The sequence below is a fragment of the Arachis hypogaea genome, chromosome 9 (assembly GCF_003086295.3).
Source record: "Arachis hypogaea cultivar Tifrunner chromosome 9, arahy.Tifrunner.gnm2.J5K5, whole genome shotgun sequence".
NCBI lineage: Eukaryota > Viridiplantae > Streptophyta > Magnoliopsida > Fabales > Fabaceae > Arachis > Arachis hypogaea.
Window position 1 is genome coordinate 41,075,646 of NC_092044.1, and position 12,340 is coordinate 41,087,985.

The following is a 12,340-nucleotide window of genomic DNA, read 5'->3' on the forward strand; positions in this document are numbered from 1 at the left end:
ACAGCTCATTATTCAAAACCACAAATCGAGGATACACACAGAAACAGTAACAACATACAAAACCCTAAAAGAATCAACTATCAAGAAAGGCAACAAGATTCATACAAAAGATGAAGAAACTCCCAGGACACATACTAACAGCAGCAATCAGATACAACAAAACCAGAGAAAAATTAAAACTTTCCAAACGTAAGCTAGCACGAAGAGAAAGAAGAAGAGAAAAATGACCAACCTGCAAAGTGAGAAAGCAAGGAAAGACGGAAGCAAACAATGAACCCACACCCAACGATTTCTTCAGAGAACAAGGAGAAGCACAAAGACGTGAAAGCTAAAAAATCACAGAAGCCATAGAACGCAAAAACAAAAGGGCAAAGGTGGAGTCACAGTGAGCAAAGGAAGAAGAAAGTGAAAGACGAAAGTCTTTTGGAAAAAAATCAAAATGAGAAGCGAAAGAGGGAAAGAACAAAAAGAGGAATTAAAAGGGTATTTAAAACCTTCGCATGTTCCAAAGGAAATACGAAAACGCGCGCTGTCATTAAGAAGGTGAGAGAAAAAAATGCTCCGCATTCAAATAAACTCTGCCAAAAGTGGGATCGACAATTCTCGAGCTCGACTATTACCTAAAAGAGGATCAAAAGTCTAAAAAAGACATGACCTCAAAGGAAAGATCGAACTCGAGCAGGGGCACTGTTCATGCCCCGGGTCGAGCTGCATGATGAGCGGATAATTTATACGCTTTTTGGCATTGTTTTTAGTATGTTTTTAGTATGTTTTAGTTAGTTTTTATTATATTTTTATTAGTTTTTATTTAAAATTCACTTTTCTGGACTTTACTATGAGTTTGTGTGTTTTTCTGTGATTTCAGGAATTTTCTGGCTGAAATTGAGGGACCTGAGCAAAAATCTGATTTAGAGGCTAAAAAGGACTGCAGATGCTGTTGGATTCTGACCTCTCTGCACTCGAAGTGAATTTTCTGGAGCTACAGAAGCCTAATTGGCGCGCTCTTAATTGCATTGGATAGTAGACATTCTGGGCTTTCCAGAAATGTATAATAGTCCATACTTTGCTCGAGATTTGATGGCCCAAACAGGCGTTCCAATTCAGCTCAAGAATTTTGGCCTAAAACGCCGGAACTGGCACAAGAATGGGAGTTAAACGCCCAAACTGGCACAAAAGCTGGCGTTTAACTCTAAGAAAAGTCTCTACACGAAAATGCTTTAATGCTCAGCCCAAGCACACACCAAGTGGGCCCGGAAGTGGATTTTTACGTCATTTACTCATCCTTGTAAACCCTAGGCTACTAGTTCTCTACAAATAGGACCTTTTACTATTGTATTTTCATCTTTTGATCAATTCAGATCTTTAGATCATCTTTGGACGTCTAGTTCTTAGATTATGGGGGCTGGCCATTCGGCCATGCTTAGACCTTGTTCTTATGTATTTTCAACGGTGGAGTTTCTACACACCATAGATTAAGGTGTGGAGCTCTGCTGTACCTCGAGTATTAATGCAATTACTATTATTCTTCTATTCAATTCAGCTTATTCTTGTTCTAAGATATCACTTGTTCCTCAACTTGATGAATGTGATGATCCGTGACACTCATCATCATTCTCACCTATGAACGTGTGCCTGACAACCACCTCCGTTCTACCTTAGATTGAGTGGATATCACTTGGATTCCTTAATCAGAATCTTAGTGGTATAAGCTAGAATTGATGGCGGCATTCTTGAGAATCCGGAAGGTCTAAACCTTGTCTATGGTATTCTGAGTAGGATTCAAGGATTGAATGACTGTGACGAGCTTCAAACTCGCGATTGTGGGGCGTTAGTGACAGACGCAAAAGAATTACTGGATTCTATTCCGACATGATCGAGAACCGACAGCTGAATATCCGTGCTGTGACAGAGCGTGTTGAACATTTTCATTGAGAGAACGGGACTGTAGCCATTGACAACGGTGATGCCCAACATACAGCTTGCCATGAAAAGGAGTAAGAAGGTGATGTGTGGAAAACGATCCAACACAAAACTCACCGGCAAGTGTACCGGGTCGCATCAAGTAATAAAAACTCACGGGAGTGAGGTCGATCCCACAGGGATTGAAGGATTGAGCAATTTTAGTTTAGTGGTTGATTTAGTCAAGCGAATCAAGTATTGGTTGAGTGGTTTATCTTTAACAGAAGCTAAATTGCTTGGAATGTAAAGGGAGAGGGGAGAATTGCAGTAAATTAAAGAACAGGAAAGTAAATTTGCTGAAGCTTAAAGAACAAGAAATTAAATAACTGAAACTTAAAGTGCAAGAAATGTAAATGGCAGTAACTTAAAATGCAAGAAATGTAAATTGCTTGAATGGAAAAGGGGAGTTGAGGATTGGGGATTCAGAATTTCAGTAAGGGAAAGTAAATTGCAACAATTAATAAAGCAGAAGATGACTTGGAAGTAACTAAAATTCAAACAGAAGATGAAATTAAAGTGCAGCAGGGTTCCCAGAAGAACCAAAAAGGAAAATAGGATCTCAGGTCTCAAAAGACTAGAAAGCAAAGTCTAGATCTCAATTGCCTTCCCAGATCCAAGTTCACAAAGCAATTAACAAGAAATAGAAGAAGACGCAGTAAAGGAAATTGAAATTAAACTCAATTATGCAGAAGAGGAATTAAAGAGATTTTGAATGGAGATTGAGACAGAATTTCCTCAATTCTTCACACCCAAAACTCAAACAAGAAAAATAAAAATGCCCACACAAGAACGAGGAAGAAGAGAGATCAATTCTCCTCCCCAATTCTCTGAAATCTCAGTAAAGTCCCTAAGAGAAAGTTCAAAAGCTCAAAATAAAAGTAAAGGTTCAAAGGAAAATTCAAAGTTCAAAAGTAAAGTGAAAAGGTCCTAATTACATCAAACTATCTTCTATTTATACACTTTCTATTCTTGGATCTTGGGATTTGGATGGGCTTTTGATTTGGTGAAGAAATGAATTTTATTGGATTTTTAATCCAATTTTAGCCCATGAAGAATTAGCTTCCAGGAGGCTGCCCTGCCCTTGTGGAGGGCAGGGCAGAAAATTGATGCGTGCAGCCTTGGTGCGAGCGTGGTGCGTTGGTGTGTGCTGCAGGATGCTGCCCTGCCCTCGCGGAGGGCAGGGCAGAAATTTCTGGTGCGCCATTTTGGTGCCTGTGCGGGCTGCTGGTGCTGCCGGATGATGCTTTGGTGCGCCAGGTTGGTGCGCTGGCCGTGCCACAATAAATTGCTGCCCTACCCTCGCGGAGGGCAGGGCAGTGTTTCCAAACTGAAGTCCCGCGTTCGAGACATGGCCGAAACACACGCTACTCCTTTTCCTTGGCTTTCTTGGCACCATAATGAAGCTTAGTTCCTTGCTTCCTCATTGTCCCGTGTTCAACTCTTGTGGCAAGCATTGGTAGGCTTTTTCCTTTGATTTATTTTCCATGAAGGCCCGATACTGCCCTTGTGGAGGGCAGGGCAAAGTTTTGCTCTTCTTTGATCCAAGGCACAATATTGTGCTCTGCCCTTGTCATGGGCAGGGCAGAGTTGCCTTTCAAGCTTTGTTCCCTTATGTTGCCCTCCTAGAGGGCAGTGTGCCCTTGTGGAGGGCAATGCTTGCTCTCTCCTTTATGCGCCACGCCTTTTTCTCCTTGAGCCACGTTTCCTTAAGCCACGCTTTCTCTTTTCTTCTTTTCTTCACCTACAATCAACCAAAACAACCACTCAAAGTATCACTAAATTCACAAGGCTTATAAATCAATTAAAAATCAATTTAATTCAGCTTAAACCTTATGAGTTGACATTAATTTTATGGTGGTTGTTTGATTTAAAGAAGTTATGCATTTTCATTCCAAATCACTTACTTAGGATGCAAGAAAGTGCATAAAGATTAATAAAACAAGTGAAATTAGCTTGAAAAATGGGTATATGATGACTTGTCATCACAACACCAAACTTAAATCTTGCTTGTCCCCAAGCAAGCATCAAAATTAAGAGCAATTGAAATGAATAAGAAAAGAACACATATCCTTATTAGGCATATAGCAAAACTTGATTTATGGAGTCTTTATGCAGACAATGATAACTCAATTATTGTTGTTGTTACATAATATACATCTTTCCTCAAAGGCTTGCTAAACTTGCTGTTATAAGACTTACTTTTTAATTACTCCCTTGCTAACTTTTCTTTTCTTATAATGCTTAACAAGCTTATTATTCTTTTGGAGGTTTGGTGTCTAATGTTGCAGTAATAGCCTTTGGCTTTATTTTTTTTTCTTTTCTTTTACTCAACATCTTTCCACCACAGACACATGGCTCACTATTTCTTCCTAGGATCATTGATGCCCAGCATCTCTTTGGATAACTAAATGTTCTGTATCTAAGTTGCTCTTTATTGTGGACTTTCAATTGGCCATCCCAAATCAGTTGATCTAAGTGATCGGGTTTTAAAATACCCCTTAGAATTTACTTATCCAAGCATATCTTAGTACAAGAACACCACAGGCATATGTCCTAGGGTCCAAGCTATTGGTGTCCAACCTTTATTCTTTGTTTTTCTTACCACATTGGCTTTTTCTTCTTCATTTTCTTTCTATTTTTGTTCCCAAGGGCTTTTTTTTCTTTATTGATAAGAATCTTTATAACAGCAAGCTAACTCACACTTAAATGAAAATGATATTATGCAGCAATTATTTCATGAGTTATGCATTTAATCAAACACATATACCACCATTAACTTCCATTCTTACTTATGCAACATTGGATATTTCACTTTTCAATTCAAACAATTCTCTTTTATTCAAGCATGTGGGAAACAAAACAAAATTTAGCTAAGTGATGGATAACAAGCATTATGCAGATTTAGCATTCTTAACAAACAATTTCACTTGCAACTAGATAAACACTTTAGCAAGACATACAATGGTATCCAGATTCAAAACAATTCACAGCAGCAAGGATTAAGTTTAGATACAACCTTTGAAGTTGCAGCCTTTTGATTCTTCCTTCTGTTGTGTTTTCTTTGAGTTAAAATGCACAATATCTTCAACTGTTGACTGCCCTGCATAATTCTCAAAGTTGCTTGCTTCTCAAGCCCTTAATTACTTGGTTAGTATGCATAGTGTGGCTCCTGGATTTATTTTGGTGTGGGAACCCAAACTTAATTGTTTGCCACTGCCTCTTATGCAACAATTTAACCATATGTGAAACCTTGTGTCCTTGCTAAAGGTTAATGAAATTAAAGATAGAAAGCAATTAAACAGTTAAATAATGTGTTTGGTTGCTTGGAGCTAGCATCATGCAAGAAGTGAGAATGTGTTTTTAAGTAATATTTTTGGTGGAACACCAAACTTAGAATCTTTCATTCTCCCTTAAATTGTTTTGGTGTGTAACACCAAACTTAGCTCCTTGCAATCCATACCAATTATTCAACATTTTTATTGAAAAAGCTATGAAAGAAAACTACCTCAGGTTGGGTTGCCTCCCAACAAGCGCTCTTTTATTGTCACTAGCTTGACATTCCTCCATTCTGCTGATCATGAAGATTGAAACACAGTGCCTTAGCTTGTCTTTCTTCACGGTGAACTTCCTTCCGGTTTCCTCTTTGATGACCTCTATGAATTCCTATGGAAGGGTCTTGGTCACAATGTAGTGATCAGACAGCTGTGGGGACACCTTCATGGTTTGACTGTTTATCATTACTCTATCCCCTAGTGAAAATTTTCCAGTGGGGATTTTCTGCTTTTCTTTAATTCTATCCTCTGTCTCTCCTTGTAAGAATTCCTTGTTGTGTTTTTCTTGGCTGGTATTTTCTTCGTCCAAGGTTTTCTTACTTTCCTCTATGATCTTTTTCCATCCTTCCTTCCTTGCAGCATCTTCATTGTTAGTCAGTTTGTCTTCAGTGGCTCTGGGGAAGATATTTACCCTCTTCTCACCCATTTCTGCGAAATGCTTCACCAGTTGAGCTAATTGCCCCTCAATTCCTCTGATTGAAATCTCTTGGTTCTTTGTTATCTCCTCTTGGTGTTTCAGCATTCTCTCCATTAAGATTTCCAAGTTAGTGATTCTCTGAGAGTCTTGTGAGATTGGTTGGTTGTGGGATGTTAAAGTTTGGAGGGGTGGGTGTTGTGGTGGTATGTAGTGGTTGTTGTTACTATAATGGTGCTTTTGTTAGTTTGTGAAACTGGGGTTGTTATAATTGAAGTCCCTTGGTTTGTGATTTTGGTACTCGTTCCTTCTCCAGTTGGGATGAGTCTGGGAGTGTCTGTGTTGTGAGTATTGGCTTTGAGTGGTATTAGTGGATGAGTGATGTTGATTGTTTGTGGTCATGGAGTTGCCCTGGTTGAAACTTCCTTGTTCTTGATGTTGAGACTCCCTCATTCTCCGATAAGAATGGGGTCTCCATGGTGGAAATTGGGCACTCACTGCAATAGTTTGTAGGCAATCAACTTTTCTATCTCTCAGCTCTATGTTTTGCTGTGTTTGATGGTGCATTGGTTTGTCTAGGTCCCTGAACGCATTCACCCCTTCAATATTCATCACTTCTTTTTCTGAGATTTCATTCTGTGGTTTCTCAAATGAATGTTGGTTGTTAACTCCTTTGTCATTGAAATTTGCAATTCCTTGGGCAGTTGTTGTTGCTTTGAGTAGGCCATCTGAGAAGTAGTCCACTGCTTTTCTTGTTTCTGGGGTTAATCCTTCATAGAAAGCTCGGAAGCCCACTTTATCAGTTGCTTTCTTGTATCTTTCCCATGCCTTGAAGAGTGGTTCTTCTTCTCCTTGTGTGAATAAATATTCCCCTTCTTCCAGCTTGATGACTTGTTGGGATGAGGAGAATTTGGCCAGAAATTTGGTGACCAAATCGTCCCAACTAGTGATATTTCCTTGAGGAAAAGTTTCAAGCCATTGTGCAGCTTCACCCCTTAGTGAGAAAGGGAATAACAAGATCTTATAAGTGTCAAGATCTAGACCATCAGTTTTGATAGCACTACAAGTCTTCAGAAAAGTGGATATGTGCTGTTGAGGATCCTCCAATGGATTTCCGTCATAAGAACAATTGTTCTTGATTAGTGTAATGAGTGGTGGCTTCATGTCATGTTATTCTTCACCTGTAGAGACTTCTTTTCTAATGATAGTCTTTCCTCTGATTTCGTTCCTGTGGAATGCGAACAATTAGGAAGAATAAACAAGAGCACTCTTGAGAATTGAGTGCAGTTAGTTGAGACAAACTCTCAAACAGTTAGTGTGTTGATAGAGGTAATTTCTCAAACAGTTAGCGTGTTAGTTCAAAATTAAAAGAAAAGTGCTTGATCTAGATCTCCACTTCACTTAATCATTGTCAATCTATTTCAATCCCCGGCAACGGTGCCAAAAACTTGATGTGTGGAAAACGATCCAACACAAAACTCGCCGGCAAGTGTACCGGGTCGCATCAAGTAATAAAAACTCACGGGAGTAAGGTCGATCCCACAGGGATTGAAGGATTGAGCAATTTTAGTTTAGTGGTTGATTTAGTCAAGCGAATCAAGTATTGGTTGAGTGGTTTATCTTTAACAGAAGCTAAATTGCTTGGAATGTAAAGGGAGAGGGGAGAATTGCAGTAAATTAAAGAACAGGAAAGTAAATTTGCTGAAGCTTAAAGAACAAGAAATTAAATAACTGAAACTTAAAGTGCAAGAAATGTAAATGGCAGTAACTTAAAATGCAAGAAATGTAAATTGCTTGAATGGAAAAGGGGAGTTGAGGATTGGGGATTCAGAATTTCAGTAAGGGAAAGTAAATTGCAACAATTAATAAAGCAGAAGATGACTTGGAAGTAACTAAAATTCAAACAGAAGATGAAATTAAAGTGCAGCAGGGTTCCCAGAAGAACCAAAAAGGAAAATAGGATCTCAGGTCTCAAGAGACTAGAAAGCAAAGTCTAGATCTCAATTGCCTTCCCAGATCCAAGTTCACAAAGCAATTAACAAGAAATAGAAGAAGAAGCAGTAAAGGAAATTGAAATTAAACTCAATTATGCAGAAGAGGAATTAAAGAGATTTTGAATGGAGATTGAGACAGAATTTCCTCAATTCTTCACACCCAAAACTCAAACAAGAAAAATAAAAATGCCCACACAAGAACGAGGAAGAAGAGAGATCAATTCTCCTCCCCAATTCTCTGAAATCTCAGTGAAGTCCCTAAGAGAAAGTTCAAAAGCTCAAAATAAAAGTAAAGGTTCAAAGGAAAATTCAAAGTTCAAAAGTAAAGTGAAAAGGTCCTAATTACATCAAACTATCTTCTATTTATACACTTTCTATTCTTGGATCTTGGGATTTGGATGGGCTTTCGATTTGGTGAAGAAATGAATTTTATTGGATTTTTAATCCAATTTTAGCCCATGAAGAATTAGCTTCCAGGAGGCTGCCCTGCCCTTGTGGAGGGCAGGGCAGAAAATTGATGCGTGCAGCCTTGGTGCGAGCGTGGTGCATTGGTGTGTGCTGCAGGATGCTGCCCTGCCCTCGCAAGGCAGAAATTTCTGGTGCGCCATTTTGGTGCCTGTGCGCGCTGTTGGTGCTGCCGGATGATGCTTTGATGCGCCAGGTTGGTGCGCTGGCCGTGCCACAATAAAATGCTGCCCTGCCCAGGGCAGTGTTTCCAAACTGAAGTCCCGCGTTCGAGACATGGCCGAAACACACGCTACTCCTTTTCCTTGGCTTTCTTGGCACCATAATGAAGCTTAGTTCCTTGCTTCCTCATTGTCCCGTGTTCAACTCTTGTGGCAAGCATTGGTAGACTTTTTCCTTTGATTTATTTTCCATGAAGGCCCGATACTGCCCTTGTGGAGGGCAGGGCAAAGTTTTGCTCTTCTTTGATCCAAGGCACAATATTGTGCTCTGCCCTTGTGATGGGCAGGGCAGAGTTGCCTTTCAAGCTTTGTTCCCTTATGTTGCCCTCCTAGAGGGCAGTGTGCCCTTGTGGAGGGCAATGCTTGCTCTCTCCTTTATGCGCCACGCCTTTTTCTCCTTGAGCCACGCTTCCTTAAGCCACGCTTTCTCTTTTCTTCTTTTCTTCACCTACAATCAACCAAAACAACCACTCAAAGTATCACTAAATTCACAAGGCTTATAAATCAATTAAAAATCAATTAAATTCAACTTAAACCTTATGAGTTAACATTAATTTCATGGTGGTTGTTTGATTTAAAGAAGTTATGCATTTTCATTCCAAATCACTTACTTAGGATGCAAGAAAGTGCATAAAGATTAATAAAACAAGTGAAATTAGCTTGAAAAATGGGTATATGATGACTTGTCATCAGAAGGATTGGATGAAGACAGTAGGAAAGCAGAGAGACGAAAGGGACAGAGCATCTCCATACGCTTATCTGAAATTCTCACCAATGAATTACATAAGTATCTCTATCTTTATTTTATGTTTTATTCATCTTTTAATCATTAATCCTCCATTACCATTTGAATCTGCCTGACTGAGATTTACAAGATGACCATAGCTTGCTTCATACCAACAATCTCCGTGGGATCGACCCTTACTCGCGTAAGGTTTATTACTTGGACGACCCAGTGCATTTGCTGGTTAGTTGTGCGAAGTTGTGATAAAGAGTTGAGATTGTAATTGAGCGTACCATGTTGATGGCGCCATTGATGATCACAATTTCGTGCACCAAGTTTTTGGCGCCGTTGCCGGGGATTGTTTGAGTTTGGACAACTGACGGTTCATCTTGTTGCTTAGATTAGGTATTTTTCAGAATTTTTAAGAATGAATTCTAGAGTTTCAAGGTGATGTTCTTATCATCACCAAAGCTGATTGATTCTCATCAATTTAGCTCTTGAATGTAATATCCTACTGAAGCTTGGCTAGCCATGTCTAATTTCTTTAGACTAAAGCTTTAGACTAACATTGCATGATTCCTGGAATTCTTATTAAAAATTTTGAATCTCTTTATTTTCTTTTCCATATAATTTTCGAAAAAACGAAAAAAAAATTTACAAAATTCATAAAAACCAAAAATATTTCTTGTTTGAGTCTACTGTCTCATTTTAAGTTTGGTGTCAATTGCATGTTTCTGTTCTTCTTGCATTTTTCGAAATCATTCATGTGTCTTCATTGATCTTCAAGTTGTTCTTGATGATTTACTTGCTCTGATCTTTAAATTCTCTTGTTTTGTGTGTTTTGTGTTTCTCATATGCATTCTCAATTTGTTAGTGTTAGTAGTATACAAACTTCAAAGTTTGGTGTCTTGAATGCATTGTTTATTTGATTTTAGTTGCATTTTGATTATTCCTCATCATTAAAAATCCAAAAAAAATTTTAATTTGTGTCTTTTCAAGTCAATAATACAGAGAATTGAAGATTCAGAACATACAGCAGAGGAATTGCACAGAAAAAGCTGGGCGTTCAAAATGCCCAGTGAGGAAGGAAAACTGGCATTTAAACGCCAGCCAGGGTGCCTGGCTGGGCGTTTAACGCCCAAAAGGGTAGCATTTTGGGCGTTAAACGCCAGAATGGATACCATTCTGGGCGTTTAACGCCAGGATGGCACAAGAGGGAAGATTTTGTTTTTAATGCAAATTTTTTTTCAAGTTTTCAAAATTTTTCAAAATCAAATCTTTTTCAAATCATATCTTTTTAATCACATCTTTTTCAAAATAGTTTTCAATCATATCTCTTTGATTTCCAATTTCAAAATCTTTTTCAAAATCACTTTATTTCTTTCTCAATCTTAGTTTTCAAAAATCAATTACCATTTTTTCAAAATTTCTTTTAATTAATTCACTTTGATTTTTGAAAATTTCTTCCCCTCTTCTCACATCCTTCTATTTATGGACTAACACTCCTCCTCAATGCACAATTCGAACTCTATCTTTCTAAGTTCAAATTCTTCTACCTCTTCCTTCTATTTTTGTTTTCCTCTGACACCTCAAGGAATCTCTATACTGTGACATAGAGGATTCCATATTTTCTTGTTCTCTTCTCTTTCATATGAGCAGGAGCAAAGACAAAAGCATTCTTGTTGAGGCTGACCCTGAACCTGAAAGGACCTTGAAGCGAAAGCGAAGAGAAGCTAAAGCACTACTCTCTGTAGAGGACCTAACAGAAATCTTCAAACAAGAAGAGGACATGGCAGCCGAAAACAACAATAATCCCAACAATGCAAGGAAGGTGCTGGGTGACTTTACTGCACCTACTCCCGACTTCTATGGGAGAAGCATCTCTATCCCTGCCATTGGAGCAAACAACTCTGAGCATAAGCATCAATTAGTTTCACTAATGCAACAGAATTGCAAGTTCCATGGACTTCCATTGGAAGATCCTCATCAGTTTTTAGCTGAATTCTTGCAAATCTGTGACACTGCCAAGACTAATAGGGTTGACCCTGAGGTCTACAGACTTATGCTATTCCCTTTTGCTATAAGAGACAGAGCTAGGATATGGTTGGACTCATAACCTAAAGAAAGCCTGAACTCTTGAGAAAAGCTAGTCAATGCCTTCTTGACAAAGTTCTTTCCACCTCAAAAATTGAGTAAGCTTAGAGTGGAAGTCCAAACCTTCAAACAGAAGGAAGGTGAATCCCTCTATGAAGCTTGGGAAAGATACAAACAATTGATCAGAAAGTGTCCTTCTGACATGCTTTCTGAATGGAGCATCATAGGTATCTTCTATGATGGTCTGTCTGAACTGTCCAAGATGTCATTGGACAGCTCTGCTGAAGGATCTCTTCATCTGAAGAAGACGCCTACAGAAGCTCAAGAACTCATTGAAATAGTTGCAAATAACCAATTCATGTACACTTCTGGAAGGAATCCTATGAACAATGGGACGAATCAGAAGAAAAGAGTTCTTGAGATTGATACTTTGAATGACATACTGGCTCAGAACAAAATATTGACTCAGCAAGTCAATATGATTTCTCAAAGTCTGTCCGGAATGCAAGCTGCACCAGGCAATACTAAGGACGCTTCATCTGAAGAAGAAGCTTATGATCCTGAGAACCCTTCAATGGAAGAGGTGAATTACATGGGAGAACCCTATGGAAACACCTATAATCCTTCATGGAAAAATCATCCAAATCTCTCATGGATGGATCAACAGAGACCTCAACAAGGTTTTAACAACAATAATGATGGAAGAAACAGGTTTAGCAATGGCAAGCCTTTTCCATCATCTTCTCAGCAACAGACAAAGAATTCTAAGCAGAGCCACTCTGACTTAGCAACCATGGTCTCTGATCTAATCAAAACCACTCAAAGTTTCATTGAAATAAGGTCCTCCATTAGAAACTTGGAGGCACAAGTGGGTCAGCTGAGTAAGAAAGTTACTGAACTCCCTCCTAGTACTCTTC

The 12,340-nt window shown here is 38.8% G+C and overlaps 1 non-coding gene across 1 annotated transcript; it reads right to left on the reverse strand.

Annotated features, from left to right (window-relative positions):
- Nucleotides 1-11,523: 11,523 nt before the first annotated feature.
- Nucleotides 11,524-11,631, reverse strand: LOC112714041 (small nucleolar RNA R71). Its single transcript, XR_003158998.1, has one exon. It is a non-coding gene; the product is annotated as a small nucleolar RNA R71 (small nucleolar RNA).
- Between the last annotated feature and the right edge of the window lie 709 nt (nucleotides 11,632-12,340).